Genomic DNA, 26,575 nt, shown 5'->3' on the forward strand with positions numbered 1-26,575 from the left:
ATATAAAAATATATCACGGCGTATATGTAGCTACTTAAACACACCACGTCGAATTCGTAACATGGGAAAATTTTATATTACCTGAGTGTTATTTACCTTGCTATGAAAAAGTGGTGTAATTACACGCAGCCGCACATTAAACTGTAACTACGTACGTATACCTACAAGACGTCATTTGTTTAAGCAGTGTACGTATTGAAACTCAATAGAAATTATGTAAAGTGCAATTTTTTAACAAACAATTTGGAAAGTTTATGCTTTATCGTGGCCTGTATTAACGTTATTGTTATCTATAAATAGCAAATATACATAATAAAGAGATGATCTTCTGACCACATCAACCCATGACTTCTATTACAGGTGGGTATAGAGAAATGTAATTCTAAACAATAAACAGAAAATCTCCTACAAAATGTTTTGTTAACCGCACGCATTTTTTACGAGAAATATTTTTAAGGCCATCTGCAAAATAAAGCTACATAACGCTTATATGTATTGTGTAATAAATAAGAGAACGTTGTGGTATGAAAGATGACACAGTGACTAGAATTGAAAAGAGAATATTTCGTGAGTTTGGTGATATGGAAAGGATAGATGTTAGTAGAGTAACGGAACAAACTCATAAAGCAAACGTGGGCGTAAACGTAGGGAAAGGTGACCTTGGCCTACGTAACAATGAGACTGAGGATTTCTTTAGAACGGCCAGGTTATAAGTAAAATAAATAAACAGGCGGTTATGAGTAGAAATGCCAGTGGTGGTAGTTATGTATATGCCGTGAGCGTAGTGGGTATGGGTCCATAGACTCTGCCTATCCCACTAGGAGACCGATATGTATGTATGCAGTCAGGGCTGGACCTAGCTGAACTAGGGGCGCATGTCAGTAATGTCAGTAGACGCATGCTAAATAAAATATTGAGAAAATGTTATTTTAATGTTACCAAGGTACGGGAATGACGGGATTATAAGTCGTGCTCCCGGTGGTAAGCGACACGCCTGTCCATAGCAGTTCCAGTGACATTAAATCGCTAAGATCTAAGGGACACTGCCACTGCGCCCGTCACCCTGAGACATAAGTTTCCAAGCCCCATGTACATGTAAATTCACCAGCACCCTAACCCTACAAAACTGGAACACAGTAGGTAATGCTGATATTACTGCTTGGCGGCCGAAAGAGGTAAGAAATAAATTTATACATTCAGGCGTTACTTTGCTGAAATTATCTCCGTAAAGGTTAAATCGTGCAAAATACCTGCGCTTGTTTTGAATTTCTTTTTCATGCAGTCAATTTTCGACAAGAGCTCTTCTTCGGGCGAGTGTCGAATAATCAACAACTTGAGAATGCCTCGTAGAGAAGCGAAACACGTGTCGGGTATATTTTTGGTGGTGGCGTTTGTAGTTGCGCTTGTGCTATTTTATGCAACCTTTTGCATGATGAGAAAATTAATTGAATGGAAAAAAATATCACCACAAGCGCATTTTTCAGTGGGTTCCACTTTTCTTAACAAAATAACTAAGTATACTAAAAAATCTCGGACTTAGAACGATAATATTTTAAGTCCAGTCTTATATGCAGTTTAACATTGTGTTATATTGACGCTGGAAAGCAAACTTGTCGTATCTCGAAAATTTGAGAAAATTTTTTTACATATTTGAAATCGGAAAAAATTTTGCATTTTTAGTTTTAGGGGTCGTGATGCCACGACGATATTTTTTTATTACGTTGACATTTGACAAAACACACAAAAAATGCTATAAACAGAACTTTACAAGTACTATTTCTCGAGATGCCACAAGATTGCCTTCCAATGTCGATATGTTAATAATGCCACAATTTTTTTTTCAAAACAAAATTCCTATCAACAAAAATATTAATTTACCCAAGAATTTTATTACTACATGAAAAATAAATTACAATGATTGAAATTTATAGTCCGTTAATTCGTCTCTTCGAGAGGACATACCGCACATGACAACTAACATAGTATTATCTCAAAAATCGCGTTTTTACTTTCAAAGTGACTTAAATTCAAAGTCTTTCACTTCAAAGTCACTTTGAAATGAATCGTATACGAATGCCATACATATATAACACAATTTTTGAGATAAAATATAATATAACGCAATTTTTGAGATTATGTTTTTTAATATGTTTTTTTTTTATAATACCAAGTGATGCAACAAACTAGTCGTACGCCTGGTGGTAAGCGACACGCCTATCCATAACAGTGGCAACCAAGTCTTTCGCAGGTGCATTCGCCTGCAGATTCTTTTTGTTTTTGCAAAAGGCATAAAGCTTAATTTACGTAATTCTAGTATTCATGAGAGTGTTTAGATGAGTAAACAGTCGTGCAAGTGATTAGTTCTACTAATATCAAGTAGAAAGAGCACTCGCCTTTTAAGCTTTAATATAAAGATCTCCATTAAACCACTCTACTTTGACGATCTTGGTGGCTTAAGTTGTGGGGGCTGCTGGACGCGGAGATCCCGGGTTCGATTCCGTTGCTCTGGTATACCACAGGGAATTCCCTAGTTTGAAACCAGACAATTGTTGTGGTTGTTTGGTACATATCCTCGTGTTTAAACTTTAAAATTTTTGTTTCCTGATTTAAAATTCAAATTTGATTTTAATTAAGTTTAAGTTTTAAAATTCAATTTCAAACAGGACGGAAATATTTTATAACAGTCTTGAAAAATCAAAATATGCTCGTCCGAAATAAATTTCGAAATGACGCTTTCACCCTTTTTACAAAACAACGACGATGTTGTCTGACACATATTACTGGTGATAGAGTTCTTCAACTGTAAAACAGCTCTGCTGTGTTTCGGACTAAAGTGTAGGAGGATCCAGTAGAATTACAAGCACAATGACATAGGTATACAACCAAAAAAGTAGGATTGTGTAAACAGGGCATTACGACGAAGTATGTATAGCGGATGCGGAAGAAAAAAAAATTCGACTAAAGTAAAGGCACGCTATGTTGGCGGCTTTGACGTTTGTCCGCTCATCAAGTTTCGAATTAATTCATAACTACGTTGAAGGAACTAATTGCTGTACATTGCTGTCTATAGTGACGTGAAGTAAATGTAAGCATTTATAATTTAAGGATACAACTTGTTTATCGAAATTCGAATTTTTTTAAATGGAATGTAATACGATCGTCACTTATAGAATCGCAGTCCAGCACAGCTTCTTCCTCCGGCAAACTCGCGTCAAAGGTTAATGCAAAATAAAGCAGTTTCGAATTGACGATATATTTTATATATTTTATATAATTTACGATATATAACATTTTATTTTCGTTTTATTAAAATTTTTAATCAGTTACACCTTGCAATACTAGTTATCAATCTAAAAACATGCATCTGTAAGTTTTTAGATTGATAACTCGCATATGATTATATTTTTTTCGATAATGAATTGAGATTTGACCTCACTACTGCATTGTAATCTGTCAAAACGGCCATCATAGCGTACCGGTACTGTAGTGTACTTGGATCGTTGTGAGGGTATTTGGTTACCTTGTTCATAGCACAAAAGGCAAGTATAGTCAGAACGCAACTTTTGCTGTCTCGTAAATTATTAGTTGTGTTAAACACGTGTAATTTTGTTCTAAAACGGGAGTAACTTCGCGCTATAAATAAGCTTTAGGCGTACGTGACTGAAGTCAGTTGCAAGTTATATCTTTAGAATTTATTTCGTTTTGAATCTATATCTACTAGCATTGTTATGTATACTTTGTTGTTATAGTATTTATCTACGATTCTAATATGTATCCTTATAACAATAGTATATAACATGTAGGCGTTCAAATATTTTGAAATTTGACTCAACTGCATAACACAACTTAGTAATTAATATACATATATTAGATATTCGGCTGTCCCTAAATTTAAAAATAATAAGCATTTTTTAAATAAAAAAAAAACATCAATTTGTCTCTAGTCTCGACAGAACATCTACAAATTACCAATGTAGCTAATTTTTGTCAAAAAGATAAACAAATCCTTTATGATTGATAAAGTAGGAGACAAAACTTTAATCGGTATTATTACATAACCCTTAGAATAATAACGCATAGAAACCTAGCCCGCACACGCTAAGTGAGGCAAATTGTAGGACGCCCTATGGGCTTACACGAGCGAGCGGGCTGTCAGTGCTCAAGGTCAAGTTCAACCGCGAGCAGCTCAAAAATTTTTGCTAAAAATGACGAAATGTGCGGTAATTGGGTTTAAAAATAGATCAGACAAATATAAAATAGACACTAACATCACATTCCACAAGGAAGTAACGCGTTTCAACTTGTATTTTTATGTAAATATTCACTAAAACAGAAAATTAATTTCGTTGCAACAAGATACGAAAATGTTGCAAGGTACCGGGTTTTTTTTCTCCCCATTTTGCTATTCTGTTTCAAAATAATTATATTACGTAATTTTTTGAGAATAGGCAATGTCGCGACGGTTGCACAATTTCTACAAATGTACACCGCCGCAACAACATTGTAGGGAATTTACGTTAGCTATTTTTACGAAATATATTTAGTATTTGCCTTCATTAGTTTCATGTGAAATATCATTATTCTTGTTCATCATACACTCATTTAAAAAAATTGTCTTGCCCAGACTCAAAAGTTCTCAACTAAAATTATTTCATGAAACTAACACTGACTAAAAGTCATCGTCAGTTCTCCAAAATCGTGTATAAATAACTTTCAGGTTCAGGTTCTTAATTGTTATCGTGTACTTTTCATGTAAACATACCCACAGATAATATCAGGCTATTTATATATTCAAATTCGATAGTCGCACTTAAACTCGCTTGTAGGTTTTTGTTCATATATGAGTTAAATAAGAATTGGGTAGTATTTAATAAGGTGCCTACAGATTTGCTCGACATTGTCGATCGACAGTAACGATTGAGAATTATAGACGTTTTCGAGGAGTTTTAGAGTGCTTATTACGAATGTAGCATTAATTTCTAAATCCAAGATGGTTGACAACAATTTTCAAAAATGTATTTTTGGTAAACTTATAAGGAAATGGCATGTATATCTGAATACAAGATGGGGGATAAGACTTCTAATTCTTCTTCTTCTAATTCTTTGCCATCTTGGATTTAGAAATATGTGCTATATTCGGAATGAGCAGCCCCTAATACCTTGAAAACGACACCCAACTTGCCATTATTCGAAAAATCGTGCCCGCCATCTTGGATTTAGAAATTAGTGCCATGTTCTTAATAAGCACACCCAAATAACTCGAAAACGACACCCAACTTGCTATTATTTGAAAAGTCATGTCCGCTATCTTGGATTTAGAAATAAGTGCTATATTCCTAATGAGTACCCCCAAATACCTCGAAACTGATACCCATATTGCATTTATTTCAAAAGTCGTGTCCGCCATCTTGGATTTAGAAATAAATGCCATATTCGTGATGAGCACCTCGAATACCTCGAAAACGATTCCCATATTGCATTTATTCGAAAAGACGTGTCCGCCATCTTGGATTTAGAAATGAGAAAAGTCGTGTCCGCCTTCGTGTATTTAGATATAAATGCCATTTCCATAAGGATTACCAAAAATAAATTTTTGAAAATTCCTGTCACTTGACGTTGTCGATCAACAGTAACGATCGACAAAATCGAGCATATCTGTAGGCACCTCTAACTTAACGATGATTTAAGCAAGATACAATTTCTCCACTTTTGAGGGAAATGTTATTCCATGGCATCATTATTTGTATATTTGTGTGCGTGCCGACGAGCGTAAATACAAGTTGCTTATGCCTACATGAATTTGATTTTTGCCTCACTTGTGACAGTTCGTTTTTTATGAAACTATCATTCTATGCGTTATTATTCTAAGACATAACCCCGAATATTTTCTTGAACACATATTTGATTATACACGAAAAAACTAATAATAACAAAAATAAATCAAAAGTATCGTAATATCAAATCAGTTTAAGATTATCATATTTTTTTTTATACATTCACCACAGTGTCGATGAAAACGTTGTTTGACTCAAATACAGAAGTATACGCTGCCGTCTGTACTATTACAGAAGGCAGCACATCAAGCTACACAATGATGGATCTTGCATAGCTTGATGTGCTGTTGACTGTACAACAGCAATGAAATTAACACCGTGCATTACCCAGGACATCCAAACCAGAAATAATTTAGAAAAGTTCGTTTCCCTAATTGGTTCTACCAGTAATCGAATCTGAGAACTTATTTAGCGCTAACAATGCTAGCCGCTAAGTCGTCAAATTACAATTAATTTAAATAACGAATAGTTACATAGTGTTAAAGAAATAAATAGTAAAATAAAATATGCTTTACGCAGAAGAAACAAAGATATATTTTAGTTTTAAGTTTCAATTCAAATTGCAACAGAATGGAGGTGAATTTTTGTAACGAAATTGTAGTTACATAGCATAAAAAACTTTACTTCGATTATGTAACATACAAACTACATACGATAGCTGCGGGTAGTCCCGAGATCGCAGCGAGAATCCACCGGAAAACGCGCGACCTGGGAGTCAACTCTTGTTCTCCGTCCAACATCCGTCCGAAACAATTCCTGCCAAATAAGTATACTCGAGCAAATTAAAAGACATGATAATGCGAATGAAGCTTCATACTCGACATTGGCTTTTAATTTCATCGAGCATTATTTATTTGCTCTTGTTTCGGGCAGATGTCGCGTCGGCGGAGAACGAGGAGAGTACGGGCTTGGTTTTTGGCTCATATGTACTTTGTACGTTACTCAATTGAGATAAAGTTTATTTATCGAAGGTTGCGCACTGGAGCATCATGCTCAGGAAACTGGCAACGTTTCTCATTTGAACAGCTAAGTTTCTTCTTTAGCGGAAGTAGCTGCCAGCGTTTCTAGTTCCCGGAAACTTCAACGAGGCGTAGAATTAGAACACTTTATCACTCAATTTAAGTCTCTTGGTCGGGAATTGATCTAGGCGTGAAGGTCGCAGTCCACGCAGAATACTAATGGCGTTATATTTGTTATTGGGAATTTGACCTATAATAATTTCGTTTACGTGGTTTATGTATTTGTAATATCGAATTTTGATTATAATTTAGTGCAATAGTATAGTTGGCAGAACATTTGCCTTTCTCGTTAACGTGAGTATTACTGCGTTTCGGTTTTGAATGGTAAACCCTTACAGGCACATGGGACTTGTTAATTTATGTTTCAGGGTGACGGGCGCAGTGGCAGCGTCTCTCAGATCTTTGTGATTTAAAGCTCTGAGTGGCACTGCAACTGTTATGGATAGGCGTGACACTTACCATCAGACGCACGACTTGTTCGTCCCGTCACTTGGTATCATAAGAAAAAATATAGGTATTGAAATGGATTTTGATATAATATTAAGCAACAACGGTACGTACAAGTCGTGAGGCTGGTAGTCAGCGACAAGCCTTTCCATGACAGTTGTAGTGTTCCTCAGTGTTTTAAATCGCAAATATCTGAAGGTCACTGCTACTGCGCCCGTCACCCTAGGACATAACTTGACAAGTATCATGTCCCTGTAATTTTACAAACACCCTTCAAAATCCGAACGCAGTAATGCTCATATTAGTGTTTGACGGCAGAAATAGGTAGGGCAGCAGTACTTCCCGAGACGAACTCTTTCATAAAATCTACTGCTAATAAATAGGAATTCCCCGTCTGCTGATTTGTTCCCTGACCGCTGTAACTAAAAGCCTATTCAAGGCGAGTGTGAATAAGCATTATAGATGTTACTTTCCATCAGGTCACTTAGAGGTCAAATGCTTTGTCCATAAAAAAAAAACAGTTTGATCTATTAAGATCCTGGTCTATTTGTGCTCATGAATACAAAACTACTTTGGAAACATGCCATGCTTATGAGCGCGCTGCTGCTCAACTAAATAGGCAGTTCCGGTGCAGTTTGACATTGTATCTTTTCATACGTGTAGTTGGGCTCGAGCATGGTAAAAGCATTACAAGATTTTTTTCAAATAGTGCATTCGACCTCCATCTCACCTGATGGAAAGTGACTATGAGATCAATGATGTGGCGTGTACGCCTAAATAAAGCCTATTCACTCCCACCTTGAAAAGGCCCAAGTTATTGCGTTCGAGGAACAAATCTGCAGACTCTCTAGTTCGCCATATAAATGTGGAAGTGAAACGCTTCGTGGGAATCCTTGGAATATTCACAAGACAAATTAGGCCAATAATACTGTAAGTCACACAAGTTTTTATTCTATTTTGTCAAGGTTTTACCTGGCTGGGTGAGTAACGTAAGTTGCTCGTAGGTGCACTCATAGCGAAAAACCTTTAAACCTAGTAGTACAAAGATCTATAAAAACACATAGAGACATTCGTAAGAACTGTTGACCCGGTCTGTAACTCAGCTAGTTAAGAGCGGCGGCTGCGGCATAGCAACAGATACTGGTTCGAGTCCGTTCAGATCGAAGGATTTTTCTTTGTGTACTATCTTAGTATCAATAATATAACAAACTAGTGGAACGTTTCCACAAAAAATATATCAAAATCAAGGTAGCAAGACATCGTGATCAACATCAACCCATTTTTATGTTCCATTTATGAGCATGAGGAGAGGACACGGGGGCAGCGAGGCTTTAGGCCATAGTCCCACGCTGACTCAATGCGGGTTTGGGACTTCACACGTTTTCCGACGGTTGAACCTTCTTCGCCGTGCAGGTTTCGTCACGATATTACCCTTCACCGAGAAGCTCATGGTAAATTTCAAATTAAATTTCGCAAATAATTTCCTGAAACCTCAGAGGTGCAGCCCGGATTTGCATTCACGGCCTCTGCTTGAGAGGCGGTAGGTCAAACTAATTAGGCTACCACGGCTTTTGTAAAATAGATAACAAATGGGTCACCTCATCACCAGAACTACCTGGAATAGTGCTCAGGAGTAAATGGTAATTAATCTTAAAAGTACCCTGAGCCGACAAGCACGTACGAAGCATTATTGTACCTGAGAAAAAACCGTGCCCAGAATTGAGATGTTATATTTACGAACAACTTCGTAAATAGGTACTTTAAAAAAGGCTTTATCTAGTACCCTTTCCGTGGCCAACACAATCTTAGCCAGTATTTTATTTCTCGTATCAACTTCTCACGGCTGCGAACAATTTGTTACAAAGGGAATATACCCTGGAGATTATTTTAGAAATGCGTTCTCCAGCCGTGACAATAAATTATTGAAATAATATATATGATAATCGTTTTAAGAAATACAACATGGGTATAAATACACGATAATGTATAAATACATGACTGATTTATATATTAAACGATTCTATGTATGAGCCCGTACCAAAAAATTTGAAAGCAAAGGTTTTAAATCTTTAAATCAGTGCGTTCTTGCCACTCACGATAGGGCTAGTCCATCTGTTAAAAGTCTCTCAGCGATTTATGGAACGAGTTATGCTCGGAGTTTCTGTGAAGGACGAAATGCGAAATGAGGATAAACTTTATAAAGAGAGAACCAAGATCGTCGACACAGCTGGTAGAATAAGCAAGCTGAAGTGGCAGTGGGCTGACTATATCTGTCGAAGAACGAATAACCGATGGGAGAAGCGAGTTCTTGAGAGACCACGGCTCGGCAAATGTACTGTAAGCTCTCTGTGGCTGTATATATATATCTTCAAAACTGGGTGGTTTGTATGTAATGTAATATTACACGTAACTGATTGATGATTATACCATCTCAGTCAGGGCCGGCCCGTAATTGGATCTATAAAGGGCCCCAAACATTGGTTTGTTTGAAAGAACAAATACACGCTATTTAGATCCGGAAGAAACTAGTTTAATTTCCTGTGTGCAACAATCGCAAAAACCTAAGAACTTGATATGTTTAATTTGTTTAGAAAATAATTAATGTATGATAATAATAATTAATTCGATCTAATTACCTTTTCCAACTAAGCTCGGTAACTTGAGGCTATTGAATTTCTTTAGCATGTAGCTTGCAGCGCTGAGTGACTGCTCGATACAATACGTCGTATCGGTCGCCGGTGCTTGAACCTGAGTTCTTGACCCCGGTCGACTGTTCCATTAACAGCGATCTCCCATTCAAAAAAATAATTTAATTAAATAAAAAATATGTATTTATCCAAGTATATACCTAGTTTATTATAACAGATTAATGTTATTAATGTTGTATAACATAATTTTGTTCTTTGTATACGTAAGCTCGTTATTGTAGTTATTTTGAATAGAATATAATAGACATGTACTTTGTCCTGTGTTAAGATCTGCAGGAAGAAATTACTTATAGAAATAAGCAGTATCTTTTGTTCGAGTTTACCTTTTATTAAATTGAATTCTTTTTCTTGCGTTAATCACTTCAAATTATATGTATATTTACACAAAAAAGGGGTGTGCCCCAAAATAGTAAACAATAATGTAATACTATGTTGGTTATTCAGTGGTACAAAAATAAATAGGAAAAATTTAAAGTAAAACACGTTAATTTTTAATACTTCGAAGAACGAAAAGTGTAATCTAATTATTTCATTAATTATTTTAATTTTTTCATAACAATGTTTGTTACTCTTCGTACAAAAATAAAATTGCCGCCGCCTTACCCCAAGTATTTATCACTTCATAAAATACGAAGTGTCACGATAATAACTTGTATGTTTTTGTATTACAGATCTTGATTGAATGTAGTTTCTTACACTTAATTGAAAAAATACTTTAGACCACGAGGGAGTCGAGAGTCCAGAATAGATAACCGAAATAATAACGAGATAAACTCAGTATTATGAGTACTAGAGGGAAATGTCCAGAACCAATTTACAAAAGCTAGTTACTTGAGTAATGAACAGAGATCGGAAAAGTAGAGTTTTTTAACTAAACTTCGAGGAACATAGACAGACGCAGTCAGAGACTGCTGTTACGACAATATTTTTTAGGTCCTGGAGCTGTTCGGGATTCGGGAAATCATTTAAGTACATGAAAAATTGACGAATTTTCTATTTATGTTCCTCTAAGTTTAGGTAAAAAACTCTAAATATTACGATCCCTGGTAATGAATGAGGTTTTTTATGACACCAAGCGACGGTAACAAGCGACACGTCTGTCCATAGCAGTTGTAGTGCTACTCAGAGATTTAAGTTGCAAATCTTTGGAGCGGCAGTGGCACTGCGCCAGTCGCCCTGAGACATAAGTTGACACGTCTCATGTGCCTACAATTTCACGAGCACCCCTCCTCTTCAAAAACGGAACACAGTAATGCTCACATTACCGCTTAGCGGCAGAAATAAGTAAGGTGGCACTACTTCCTACATGAACTCTTTCATAAAGAATCTACTGCCACTGAGACTCGAGCTCGTCAAGTGTTTAGCAGAGTGGTGCCAACCGCTAGTTGTGCAATGCGCAAAGGGAACTGAGCGTGCCTACAGCTCCAGTACCTATTCCAGATAGGGAGGGTACCGTACGTGCACCCGAGGTTGCTCACCCCAGGCACTAGCCTCTCGAGAACCGGATGTAGTCAAGTGACAGAGGTCTGTGACAACCCTGTTCACTGGCTGATCTGGGATCAGAACCTGTACTTGTAAGGTTCCTGTGCGCGCACAGGTTATAATGCGCTTCTAGTATACCCTCAGTGTCGGTAGGGAGGGTAGCTATAATCAAAACTAATGTAGAAAGACATGGGGCTGTTTAGTAGAGTTGATCGTAGAACGAACCAGTATTTAAAATGAAATGAGAATATATTACTCTACGATCGGTTACACATACCTATGTCGTAATAACAATATGACTCACGAACCTTGCACGTGTGAACCTTATATAAACAAATGAGGAGCGGAGACGAACTGGCTTCATCAACCAATAGAATTTTGTATTCTGACATCTCCGACCTAATTATTCAAAATGTCGGAATACCATTGGCTGCTGAAACATAGGAGCCTAAACTCTAAGCATATTGACACAACAGCGAGGGTCAAAAATTAACATGTCATCCTTTACCTTGGAGTTATTCAAGGGACTGAACTGGATAACTTCATGTTTAGGTAAGTAATTTAATTAAGTAATAAATAAACAAAGCGCTCAGTCTAATTCCTAAGACGGTTTAGCTAGTTTAAGGGTAAGCTTCCAAGCTTAGATTTTAACTAAGATTGTGTTGCACAAAATTAAAATGTTTGTTAAAAATGGCGTAACACATTGTATGTACGAAATGAATAGATAAATATGTACGGTGCAATAATGTACATTGTGTTTATGCAGCATTTTAATTTTTTTTTATGATTATTAAATGATTACGCACATTTCAAGCGTATCATTATTAGTTGTAAATTAGAACTAATAAACATTCTTAAGAGAGGATACAAGCTCAAATGGCTTTGGTTGATTCCGCATAACAGTGAAAGTGTAGAATCAATCACTTTTAAAAAAATATATAGTAAATTTGAGGATATACACTAATTATATACGGTGTGAAAACATGATTCCTAATAACTTTCGCGATAGAAAAAAAACACAAACTTACTACGAAATTTTACAAGAAAACCGCTGCATTCATTAGGTACTTTACATATACCAATATTTTTTTTATATTAACTGAACTAAATAGAACACGTATAGTATACGATATATATCTTTCAAATGGCTCTAATTTCGTTTGTAAAAAAATAAATTCTGAAATGAAGCCACTGTTGGGGACAGCGCTCGACCCAAGCAAAATGAACCGAATTAGTACGGAAAAAATTGAACTAACACAGTTATCAAATCATCATTTATAAGTGTACGGGAGATGGTACAACATAGATAAACTATTTATTCACTAATATGACACAAGTACAGTGCTTCTACCATGAGATTACAGTGACAGTTATCGCTAGCGACCGCGTAAAATGTTTATACACAAAATATTGTTTATTCTTGTCACCGTTGGGGCACTGTATAATTTGCCATACAAAATTGTGAATAATATAAAATAATTTACGCAGTCGCTAGCGACAACTGTCATCAGGCACTTATTAAATACAAAAGGAAAAATAAAACATTTTTGTCCTAACAGTGAAATGGTGGTGACTCAGCATATGCCTAAGTTCCCTAAGGTGCTGAATTTCAGTCACAACCAACGAGAGGGGTTAAATACAGAAGTTACTTGTAAGCAATAATATAAATATATAACAATACGAATTGTTAATTGTTTATAATTATAATTGAAATAATAAAAGTTATTAAGGGAGAATAGTGTATCAAAATAACCTATTCGATATGTAAGTGCATGTGCAGATGTGAACATACCTGGAGCTATAAGTGTAAATTATGATTGTGAATATGTTTTACTGTAATAAACCAAACAGAATCGTTATTTATTATCTACTACTATACTAATTTAAAAAATGCTATATAAAAAAGTTAATTATCAAAAGTTTAAAGTATTCTGAAGTTGATCTTCCCCAATACATAATCGTTAATCAGTTTTCCATCAAAGGAGAAAGTTGAGAAAATTTTAATGAGGCGCGTTTAATCAAAAAACTTTTTTTTAATTACCTTTTGCGTACTTTTAACAAACGTTAAATATTAAAAGGAATTTCAGAAAAAAAATTGAAACAACTTCACAATTCATTATTTTATTGTCGTACTCGGCGCCGAACTGTTGAGCACTAGGGATCAAGTTCGATTTCTGGATGGTCCATTTAGAAAACGCATTTGTCTAAATCGGTTCTACTCTGAGTTTTCTGCGTTTTTGTCATGAGTTTACAGTAACAACCGTCGCCAGCGATCACGTAAATTAGTTGACAATTTAGTGAAACACATTGTGCCCTAAAGAAGTGCAAAGTGTCCTAAAGAAAAAGTAAATATTTTGAATACAAATATTTTACGTCTGTACTAGTAGTAATTTATTTAGACTTTGTAAGTTGTATCTTAAGTCATTAAAATTGCGTTCAAATTAGCAGTTTAAAAACCTGCCAGTCTTGTAAACAGTTTTTTGAACTTATCACCAAATAAGTAAGTGTAAAAACCCGCAATTCAGGAGAGGCAATTCGCTTCAGTAATTTCGCTGAAGCGAATTGCCTCTCCAAAATAAACAAGGGCTCAGTAGCACCATGAGTAGTTATTGATACTTTTATGATTTAATTTAATTAAGACAAAAAAACTTATTGCCATAAAACACATATAATTTTTTTTTTCATCTTTATATCATCATAAAAAAGGGCTTTTGTCTACACGTAGAAATGTAAAAAAGTAATTCAGTTCCAACTACGTGATTCATTCCAGGGCCTTTTGTTCACTTTTGTTTTTTCAACAAAATAGGCACAAAAAACGGGGTAAGTACAAAATATTAGGTCCATAAAGTGTGGAAGCAAATGTCTACACGATTTGGTGGCGACGTGAGAATTTGTTGCCTTTTAGAACTTTTGACCTTTAAAAACCTTTAGTAAAGAATTATTTTAACCCCTTGACGCTTATTACTGAAAAAAAGGTAAGTTATTAGTTTTCCGAGGTTATTTGTTTAGACCATAGAGTGTGCCAGCCAATTACACGAAAGATCTTAAATTTTAACATGCCATTAGATATAATACTGTCCTTTACTTTATCAAAGTGAAACTAGAGACAGTAGGTTAATTAATGGATCATTAAATTTAATGGACGTTTGTGCAATTGGGCGATGCCACTATAACCTAAGATTACCCGATATACTGTTATTTTGTTTAACCTATCGTTAGTTAAATGGTTAAATCACTATGGTTTAATTCATTCATCCATTTCTTTCTATCATTCTTCAACAAAAAGAAGCAGGAGCTTTTATCGTTTTATTGTGGATATTTGTTCAATAATGTACAAAGTGTTGAATTTCCGCGTTCATTATGCGAACATCAAGGGATTGGTGTTTTTCCGGTTTCTGTATTTCGTGAACGGCATTTTCAGGGCGAAAACGTACCACCCTCCACATCGACACTTTTCATCAGGTATGATTGCGCGGAAATTTGACGATATAAATAAAATAAAACATATGGCTTTAGAAAAAAATATGGTTTTATTAAGGGACCGTCGAGAACTCACGACGATGTATTACGATGGAAGTAGGTCTAGATTTTCCGATTTCAGATAGCAAAAATAGAGTGAAAAAAAATTTGTGGAGATTTGGAAGCGCAGAAGGAGCCTCCTCGCAATTCCTCCTCGTACCCGCAGAGCCTCCTCGTACTTACTGTTCATGTCATCAACTATCGGCAAGAACGTTGCGCGGATTGGCAAATCCTTTCATCACGATAGCAAACATGTTAGACATTTCAGCATGGCTGTTATTACTAGTTATTGGAATAGCGGCAATTACTTCTGGGCCACAATAATATGCCATCGACGAGATAAGAAATGGAGACTGCAATATAGCCACCGGTCGAACCCTGCACTTTGTCATTTTTTCAAATCTGTATTTTGTTTTCGTATGTTATAATAAGAAAAATCATTATTGTAGTCAATACAATAAAAAATATTGAGTACATTAGGGGATAATCATCGTTTAGTGGGAACACATTAAAGAATTTTCGAGAAGGTTCATGACGATATCAACGGTATCTTCTAGTACCAGTTTTAGGGTCGTATTCTAGAAGTCTACTCAATGCTCAAGTTAGGATTGCACTGGAAACACAAGCACTGGAAATCGACCCTAATGGCAGGGACTTGAGTATGATTTCGAGTGCTTTAAACCATACTCAAATCCTGACTTGAGCATTGAGTAGAGTTCTGTATTTTTTTTTTAAATAACGCACACACTCAACATAGCCCCGCACTAGGGATACCCTGTGTCGCGGGTGCCATGGACATACACATAGACAACCACAAATTACACCCAAACTCACGAGAGAAATAAATGTACGCCATACAAACATTTCTCCTGGCCCGGGAATCGAACCTGGGACCTCTGCGTGGCAGATGGTAACCGTTCGGCCACGGAGGCAGTTAAACAGTTCTAGAAACGACCCTTAGTATATTTCTCTCAACATTACTAATACAATTACATGTCTTTTATACTACTACTCTTCGAAAAGTGAGCGTCATTTTACAAAATAATGAAGAAATAATTATATAATAGTAATTCATAAGTACATAATAGTGTACATATACAAATCAACATAATTAATGAAACAAATAAATAAATTAAATCAATTAACAATATCATGTGTATGCAGGAAATGTCAATATGGATTCTTAATAACTAATAAATGTATATATTAAAGTACGGTGAATGTCAAATTTAATTAATGTAATAATTGAATTGTTTATTTAGTACTTTGAATGTACTCTGTTTCTGAGTAAAGGGACTTTTTCAATAAAAGGTTCTTCAGTCTGCACCTGAACGTTTCCTCATAACATTCATTTTTTAGTTCGGCAGGTAAACCGGACCGGTTCACCTACTGAACTAAAAAATAAACAAAAAAGATAAACCCGCGGGTTTTTCTCCTGCACTACAGTACGACGCGGTACTGATCGGAGTTGTCCATCACCTCTACTCGCCTAAAGTGTGCTGTTTCCGCGTGAACATAATGACCTCAAAAACATATTGCGACTAACTACTATAAATGTATACCTCAATAAATTACTAAATGTACTCATAGACATGTTTAAGGGAATACTAAAAAAAGATGAATCGTATTATGAATGATAACAACGGTCATTTGAATTAGCGGTCATCGTAATATGTCCTTAAGTTAAAGATCAAAAACACACCTTCTGTTCTCCTGTAAAGTTTTTTCAAATTAATGTTCTGGAATATGTGGCCAGTGGTGAACATTGTTATCATAATTCAACCTTTTTAGCGGTCTTCTTAAATATGTCCACGGTGTAGTTAATCAAAAACACTCTTTCTTACATAAAAATTGCAATTTAAAGTTTGAATAGCGTAAGTAAATGCCGCCGACATGTTTTGTGACGATCCATACAGCCTATACGTAATCTTCAAGTCTGAACAAAGTTCCTTGTAATTGTAAAACAAATTTTGCTTTGGAATTTTACTAACAATATTCTAACGATTTCCTAACAGGACGGAACTTAGTTCAAATATTGCCAGACGACCAACAATGCGAAGTTCGAACCGTAAATTGTAAGGTAATCAATTAAAGTCCCGACAGCGATCTTGTAGGGCCATTGAACTCGTCAAATCGATAATGGGGGAATCGATACGTCTCTGTAAACTTGATAAGGTAATAGGACATAATAGGCATAGATACATTACGCGCGCGGTTGAATTAGTCGCACGGAATAACTAGTCACCGTTGTTAACACTTAAATACACTGCAATTGCCGTATTTGGTTTTATTTTTAGCGCTATACTCGGTTAAAAACATCAATGCAATCTAGCTTCTTTATTTTCAATAAATTTTTTCTTAGATCTCATCTCTGGAGCTGTGTCGCCAGTACCACCGAGACGAGTTGACCAGTACAATGATGATGTTTTCAAAAAGGTGGAACGGAAAAAGAAGTACACCATCCGTAAAAGGTTATGGCCACTAAGGAGTCAAGTGGCACCGCCCCGAGTGGCCTTAATCATCTATTGCGTCCAGCGGTACCGACGACGTTGTTATACGTGTCACGGTTTCGTTACTCCACAAAGTCTGCGGATATTATGGAGTATGAAAGGTGAAATATAAATGTGACATATAAATATATATGTGGAGGGTGAAAGTCAATGCTATCCTGGGGGCTCGACCCTCAGGGTAGCATTGACATTGTGGTTAAGGTTCCGCCACAATGTGAATTTTAATTCATTTGTGGCGAGAGTACCAACTCTACATCTGTCGATCTTCATGAAGGAGGACTTTTGGCCGAAGGGAGTCGTGTATCGACGTTTCCGAGGCCGGTTACCGGACACCCAAGTTGCGTCACACGTCGCAGTCCATACGTGTAAATAAATTAATGTTATATTATAATGTTATTTTGTATGTATGCTAGTCCTTTAGGTATATATCGCCGTGTTTACAATATTAACATTAAATATGTTTGAAATACTTGCTATTCTTATCGTAGGCACGGCAGATATTATATGGGTCCTGGTTGACTCAATTAAATAAATAAAAAATAAATAAGATTTAGTATTTTTTTAATGATACGAGAGACAGGAGTTGTCATCATCATGATGCCATCCATGATCCATTATATGTCCAGGTATTGTGCTCTATGACTATGACCCCTAGGTCTAATCCCCCTAGGTCCAACGGAGCTTAATTGGTATAGCGTCTGACACGGTACGCTAGACGACGTCGGTTCGAATCCGGCCGAATCGAAACAATTTTTTCTGAGTGTTCGATGTTTGTACTAATAGTTAAAAGAAAGGTGTGTTTCACTACACCATTACAAAAAAAATTTCAATTGGTAGCAAAAAAAAACAAATATTGTAAAACGCAACACAACAGAACCAGTTTTTGAACTCATTTCTGTACGTACCTGGGCAACAATCGGCGAGTATCCCACCCCTAAATCCTTTCCCCACGATGGCAAGCATTACAGCGTTATGCACGCTGTAATACAGTAAGAATATTATCCAACAAAGTAAAACGGAAAGTACCGTGTTTCATAAACTAATAGTGTTTCATTATTTTGATTCTCTTCGCCACTTCGTTTTGTTACACTTTGTTCATTTTACAACATAATAATATAAACGGCACTATAAAAGTTTCCATTGTTCATTCAACAAAAAATATGTTATAGACTTTAAAGTTTATGATCTTTGAAATTCCCGCTCGCTAAGTACAGCATTTACTTATACATTGCTACAGTTACGGCTCAATAAAGAAACTTTGTCGCCTAGACCAGATATATAGATCTAGTCTAGACCAGGACTGACTCCAGATTTACTGTACATTACTTTGTTTCCAAGTGGTTTCTTAAATAAAGTGCAGCTTAAGATGCGGTTTAAAAGTACTTACCTCAGGTATCTAATTTAAACGTTTGTACTTTCTTTCTTTATCAAGACTGTTGACTACGTTGTTGCACACAACCGGTGAGAATGTTGTAAAGCACTACTTGAGAAATACGAATTGATCGTATTTGAATTTGTATTTGGTACTTGTCATGTATTTTTTTTATAATCAAGTGACGGGGTGAACAAGTCGTGCGCCTGATGGTAAGCTACACGCCTGTCCATAACAGTTGCAGTGCCACGCAGAGCTTTAAATCACAAAATCTGAGGGGTACTGCCACTGCGCCCGTCACCCTTAACATAAGTTGACAAGTCCCATGTGCCTGTAATTCCAACAGCACTATTAACAAAACCGGAACACATTAATGCTGACATTACTGCTTGGTGGTAGAAATAGGTAAGGTGGCAATACTACCCTGGACGAACTCTTTCACAAGTAGCTCTACTGCTACTACGTATCGCATCCTTGGTCTAACAAGGCCACATCTGCAAAATGACAACTTATCAAAAAAGTTCGATAACTTTTTTATTATTATTAATAGGATTTGACAGAACTCTAACCCGTGTCTGTGCTATACCAGGGCGACCGCTCTACCAACTGAGCTACAAATCTAGTCAGCAGACATTACGAATAATTTCTCTATGCGTTTGTTACAGACCTTTGTTTTTGGTTTTAACGGACGTTTTTGACACCTGTGAGAAATCTATGTAAGTATTTTCTTCACTCAACCTCACTGTTCGATCTTTGTAATAGAATTATAACAAACTAGTGGAGTAATTTCATAAAAGATAAATTAATATCATGGTAGTAAAGCATCATAATATTCATAACGATTACAACATTTTTATGGTTAAAAGGGAGAGTTACAAAATTTCACAACGGATACATAATTTGTTTTATTTCGTTGGAAGTTGGAATTATTTTTAAAAGCACTTTTTGGCGTATTACATTTGACTTTATTATGCCAACGATACGGTACCATGATACGGGGCGTGGGTTTTTAAGGGGAAGGACTTTACGCATTAAAGACGATGTTTTCATGATGCATTACTACTAAGTATTCACGAATGTACGTGTCGTAGAAATTAAAGCTATTTGGACATGCCCGCCATAAAACGACGACCTCTCAACAATTTTTCTTTTTTTTTTTAAATTAAGTGGTCGTGCTCTTGGCCACGACCTAGATCTGGAACAAAGATGGGATCTACGATGGAACGAGCACGCCTAGAAGATGCCTATTCAGTCGCACCTTAAAGATGCTCGGGTTGCATGAGCTCGGAAACACAGTCGCAGGAAGGGAATTCCATTCCTGGGCAAAGACGATGAAAAGTGCTTACTACGCCTGAAGGGACTATCGACTAAGTATGGATGATATCCCGCCGCCGTACGTCTTTCTACTGCGCTACCACCGCATTTACGATTACAAATCACTGCGTTTCAACAATAGTGGTTTAACTCAAAAGAGTTCTATTTATCTTTGTGTCACGGCTGCATTTAGAATGTGCAAAATTTCATTGTGAAAATTACACACCGAACTTTTTGTTGGTTAAAATACACACGTGACAACAAGGACAACCGTATGAATCGTCGGCGTTGCAAGTTAAATATGGTACAGTTGTTTTTAAACCATCTTTCATATGAATAAGTTGATTTTAAGATGCACCGCTATTCCTGAAAGCCATCGCAATATTGAATCCATCATCCTATCTCCAAAATCAAATGCAAAATAATCTTTATTTTATAGGTAAGCATTATTACACTTGAAATTGTCACATTGGTTAAACTCTATCGCTCATTCGTAAGGCAGATTCCCCTGAGAAGAATGAGCAAGAAACCCTATGGGTTGCTCTTTGTAAATAACATTTGTATACATTCAACATTTACAATATGTTTTTTTTTTGTTTTCAGACATCAGAGATCGAGACTACCTCCATGAACCAAACGGGTTACTACCACGGATTTTTGTCATCCAAGTACGCAGAAGTTGTATAACAACCTTTAGTATGAAGTTTTTGTTTCACTACAGTTTTAAACCCCGTGAATGGCAAATTTTATAGATCAACCGGAATCTTGTTATAGAACCGTATACATTGCCCCTTAAAGGAATTTGTGACTTTGTGAAGACGACTATCAAGAATAGCAAGTTTATTTTTATTCCTCGTATTAATGTTATATCTGACACTATTTTTCATAAAGAAATTACTATTCCTCTTAACATAAATTACATTTTTGTAAATGTACTATGACGCTAGTGTAAGAATGTTAATTCCCTTAAACTTATCTCTCAAAGATAATCTGGGGCCCAGATTGAATTTCTATTTCTTTCTATTTTGTTGAGATGACATTATTATGCGTTGTAAGATTTACTCCCTAATTCCTGAAGCTTTTTTATGACACTAAGTGACAGCCCAAACCCTACCGTTGCGACGAGTAGGCTTGTACTCAGCAGTGGTACCGTATATGTTAACTATTATTATTACCTCGCAATGCAAAGTATAATAATTTAAACAAAACACTTACTCGTCAGACAAAATAAAATCACATTTCCACCTCTAATTCCCCTTGAAATCCACAAGCAGTAAGCGTGCTTTAATATCAACAGAGTTATCCCCTAACAACCAGACCCCTTCCTGCATTATATACAACATTATATACGTGTTATATTCGCAGCCAGACGGCTAGACGTCGAGACAGGGGGTCTGTGGTCTTAGTGAACTCACCGTCAAAATAGCTGTAATATTTGCTACTGGTATGATTGAAAATATAGGTTGGAGAGATAGTGTATCAAATAGACTAATATTCTTACGCTAGCGTCACAGTAAATTACTCCGGACAACATAAACAAACAATGCAATACTTCCTGGGCTCTTTTATTTTTTAATTTTAGTAAAGTGACGTGCTCTTTAGCTCCAATATTTATCGAGCCAACACATTATGTAACGAAGATTATTCAAGTTCATAAACTTTGGCACCTGTTTAATAAATTATAATGATATGAAATAAATTATAAATAATTTATAAAACACTTATTGTTTATTATAATGAATCTTTATTAACATTAATTCTCGAGTACACAAATTGTCAACCGCAACATCACGATCCCAATCAGACAATATAGACACCCTAGAGAATCGACTGAAACGCGCGCACGCATTGCGCGAAGCAAGCACGAAGCTTCTAAACTCCACTGGAGTTTACATTTAGAAATTCATGTAGTTGCGTCATTTCAAAATCTAACTGAAATTAACAAACAAAACTAAAAATAAAACTATCTCTTATCAAAATACGCGATTCATACGCGCGACTACATCGCGTCTGCGGCGTGTACACGCGCAGATGACGCGCGTTTACGGCGCGTAAATACGCCGTGTGTATAGGCTCTGAATTATGCATGGCGGTGGTATTTTAAGGCGCTATTCATAAGCTTCTGTCGTTTTTTTATTGTACTTTGTTACACCATGTCTCCCTCTACTGTATATTGATTTCTCAAGAGGAACTTTGGGAAATCATTAATTAGGGTGTTGCTTTCGTGTTTTCAACAAGTTTTAAACCTTTACCAACTTGCACTTTCCCTTGAGATGTTTTCGTAAACTGTTAATACTAGTAGAGCTCCACGTGAGAGAGCTCGTTCAGGGAAGCACGTTCTGCCACCTTACCTATTTTTGCCGTTAAACCATAATGTAAAGATTACTATGTTCCGGTTTTGAAGAGCAAGAGCGGTTACAAAGGGTGGCTTTTAGCAGCGATGCAAACGCGCGATTGCATCGACGTAATCGCATATAACTCTCAAGTGTAGCGATGCAATCGCACGTTCCACGAACGCGCGTTTGTATCGCTACACTTGCGATGTAACCGCTGTAAGGGTGATGGTAAAATTACACATGAAACTTGTTGTCTACTTCCTACTACTACTTCCCTGAATGAACTCTTTAACAAGAAGCACTACGCTACTAAATCTGTCTGTATTACACGTCGTCCGGTTCCCAGGTCATTTTGGGTACTTACTATAAGTAAGTAAACTCTTCATTTTACATCAATTAGGTGGGTACAATATAAGCTTTATAGGCAATTGCCTATATTGTTTATTACTTTATAAGGTCCATGTTCCATTTTATTAAGGTTACATTTCGTACTTATGTAATATGAAACGAGTTATCGTAAGAATTGAAGTATTGTTGACAGCACTGTTTCATGACGTCAACAGACTAGGTTATCAACTATTGAATTGAGAAGTACTAGCAAAAAATTGGGGTCGATTTATGTCACAGCTCTCAAACCACATCTACAGTGTCGTTAGACAGTACATTGCGCGAATAACTAGAGCTGCCTCTAGTGACGGGACGGACAAGTCGTGTGTATGATACGAGTCGTATGTCTACAAGCCTGTCCAAAACAGTTGCAGTGCTACTCACAGCTTTGAATGGTAAAGATATGAGGGGCACTGTCACTGCGCCTGTCACCCTGACATATAAGTTGACAAGTCTCATATGCCTGTAATTTCAATAGCACCCTTACCCAAAATGGGAACGCAAGAATGCTCATATTACTGCTTGGCAGCAGAAATAAGTAAGGTGGCAGTACTTCCCTGGACGAACTCTTTGACAAAGAGCTCTACCGCTAATATAAAGGTTAGATGTTCTTCTTTTAAAATCACTATTAATCGCCTTCTAAAATAATAATGAGCAATATCCGCTTGTTTCCGTATGTCTCGAGTAGCTCCAAAGCTTTTGCTTTTAATTACAGTAAATACTATTCCAAATTCAAATGTTCATTTCATTGTTTCTTCTCTTATCTAAATGCGGTTACAGACGGCGACTTTTAGCGATGCAACCGCTATGCAGTCGCTAATCGTCTACCTTTACACAGACGCGCGATTTTAAGCAGCGATGCAAACGCGATGCAATCGCTCTTTTGTATCGATGCAGTCGCGCGTTTGTATCGATGTAGTCGCGTATTTACATCGATGCAATCGCCTGTAAATGGCAAGTGTAGCGATGCAATCGCGCGTTCGTGAAACGCGCGATTGCATCGCTGCTAAAAGTCGCAGTGTGTAACTCTAAGTGCAATTATTTCATAATGCACACTTAATATTACACAAAACAAATGCATCGATAACACAATGAAAGTATTAAAAACTACAATCGTCCTCATTATTTGTATTGCCTAACTAACAAGGTTATATCGAGAGTTAGAAATAATTAATTGTCGTTGTTTTCAGGCGATAACATGAATTAATTGTTGACACTTGAAATTGCGAAGGGTGACTTTCAAGAGATAGTACTTTATTAATGGTTGTACGTTTTGGTCGAACGTAAATCCAAGAGACGCAGTAAAGGATACAAGATTGTATTTAAGTGTCTTTGCCGTGTGATGGCGTACTAATGGATAAATAAATTAACGAACTAAATGACTAAGTGAATGAATTAATGAAGGTTATAACGCGAAAAGTTAATGCACTTGCAGTTCCTGTAGTGGTACTTTTCAATTTATCATTCAGACACTTTCAACGACATTCACGGGAAAATACAATTTGTTCTGGTGGTAGGGTTGGACTGGGATGGACTGCTGTCTACCAGATTGAATGAACGATGACCCTGCATAATCATAAACAGGAGACTTAGGACCAGATTAAGAATGTCCGGTAAATCATGCCAGGGTTTTGCAATATCTTTTCTACAGTATCGCAACGTATTTGATGTTTGGCGATATCGCCGTCCACGTATGTGCTAACGCTCATGCCATACGCAGTTATGCAATGGTTGTCATAAATTGGAAAAGAAAAAATTTATAGGTACTATTAAGAAGTTCATTAATTCATTCATTCTTTCATTCAATTTAATCTTAAGAAATGGGCGAAACAAGAACATAGGCATAAGTAAATTCTACTTTACTTAGTGAGTCAAATAAATACATTAAATTTTAAATCTCTTTTGAATTTCGATGTCGTTCCCTTACGTACAGATAATAGTTTGTGTGCACCATTACAAATGCATACAACGATTTTCGTGGAATTCATTGTACGATTCGTTAAAATATTGTATATACATTCGTAGCACTACTTTAAGTATAAAGTACCGTATAGTGATACGGTTTGTAATTATGGTATTGGCAATATTAAGGTAAATCGCGTATATTTGTTTGTCAACCGTGACCCCATGGACTTGTATACAGAGCCCGAAAAGTTGGATTGTTTCAAAAAACAAATATAAGCCATTTTATATACGAAAAATTACTCTCATTTTCTCTCCAAGTAATAAAATCTTACGAACAAATCTAACTGCCTCCTTGGCCGAACGGTTACCGTGCTAGACTGCCACGCAGAGGTCCTGGGTTCGATTCCCAGGCCGGGAGAAATATGTGTTTCTCGTGAGTTTGGGTGTAATTTGTGGTTGTCTATGTGTGTGTCCATGGCACCCGCGATACAGGGTTTCCCTAGTGCGTTGCGTTATTTATTTATTTTATTTTATTTATCTGATTGTTTGCCAGTTTCCGGAAGCACACAGTACAGTCAATTACTCTAGTTTAAGATTACTAAATCGAAGGAAAATCAAACATCCACATTTTGTGAGTTAAATTTGTTCTTGCGTTAAAAATTAAAGTTACTAAATCACTCGTTACATAAATTTCGAGCCTAATTAATAAAGGATAATGATAACATTTATAAACAATGTGTTCTGAAAGGCCGTATTAATTAAAACTCATAAGTGTCATAAGCTACAGTGTAATAAAAAGGTGTGCCCAGACATATTTTGGGACGAGAAGGTGTCCGTAATACGAAATAACTTTAGTCAATGGTGTGACCTTTTGGGATGTCGTATTGCTGTTCCTTTTTATCAAAAAATTAGTGCGAATTTAACTTTTTTTTTTATAATATCAAGTGACGGGACGAACGAGTCGTGCGCCTGATGATAGGCCACACGCCTGTCCAGTTGCAGTGCCACTCAGAGCTTTAAGTCGCAAAGATCTGAGGGGCATTGCTACTGCGCCCGTCACCCTGCGACATAAGTTGACAAGTCCCGTGTGCCTGTAATTTCACCAGCACCCGTACAAAATATTACATGTAAGGTAGAAAACAAATTTTGGACAGCTATGATTAATTGTTTCAATCTGTGGTGGAAGTAGATGCCAGCCTGAAAGTTGAGTTTCGTTGTCGGCCCCTAAGGACACAGGGTATTATTTTGAACGACTGCACCAGGTTAGTTTAATAAAGACAGCCTCGACCTGAACTTTTCGTTTCAGTAAGAAATAAAATTTTCCCTCGACAAAGGAAATTTCCGCTTTTCCTAATAAATTTATCGATGTTGCTAGAAGCAATGAAAAAGAAGAAAATTTTTTTCCTCAAAATTACAAGTTACATCTAATGTTTTTAGGGATGATATAATAGTTGTCATACTATTCACGTTAACTTTGATTTCTATGTTAAGTTGCACGTAAAATATGTCTGTAGGTAGGAGAGTTAAGGGACCTTAAGTCTATAATTTAAATGCCTAATTTAAAGCCTCATTCTCTTTTAAAACACTCTGTTGTAAAAAATTACTATTTGCCATTTAAAATTCTCTCACCTACGGATGTCTTTGTCCCCGTTTTTTAGAGCCTGTATAGCCTATATGTTAATATATAGGCTATACAGGCTCTCAAAAATATTAACATATAAACTATATAGAATACTAATAAG

At 36.3% G+C, this 26,575-nt stretch overlaps 1 protein-coding gene across 1 annotated transcript in view; it reads right to left on the reverse strand.

Annotated features, from left to right (window-relative positions):
• The window catches only part of LOC113238270 (brain tumor protein), a 910,751-nt gene that overhangs the window by 266,438 nt on the left and 617,738 nt on the right, over positions 1 to 26,575 (reverse strand). The gene's annotated exons all lie outside the window — the stretch shown is intronic.

This window comes from Hyposmocoma kahamanoa, unplaced genomic scaffold (genome assembly GCF_003589595.1).
Source record: "Hyposmocoma kahamanoa isolate Upper Pololo Valley unplaced genomic scaffold, ASM358959v1 103, whole genome shotgun sequence".
NCBI classification, from domain to species: Eukaryota; Metazoa; Arthropoda; class Insecta; order Lepidoptera; family Cosmopterigidae; genus Hyposmocoma; species Hyposmocoma kahamanoa.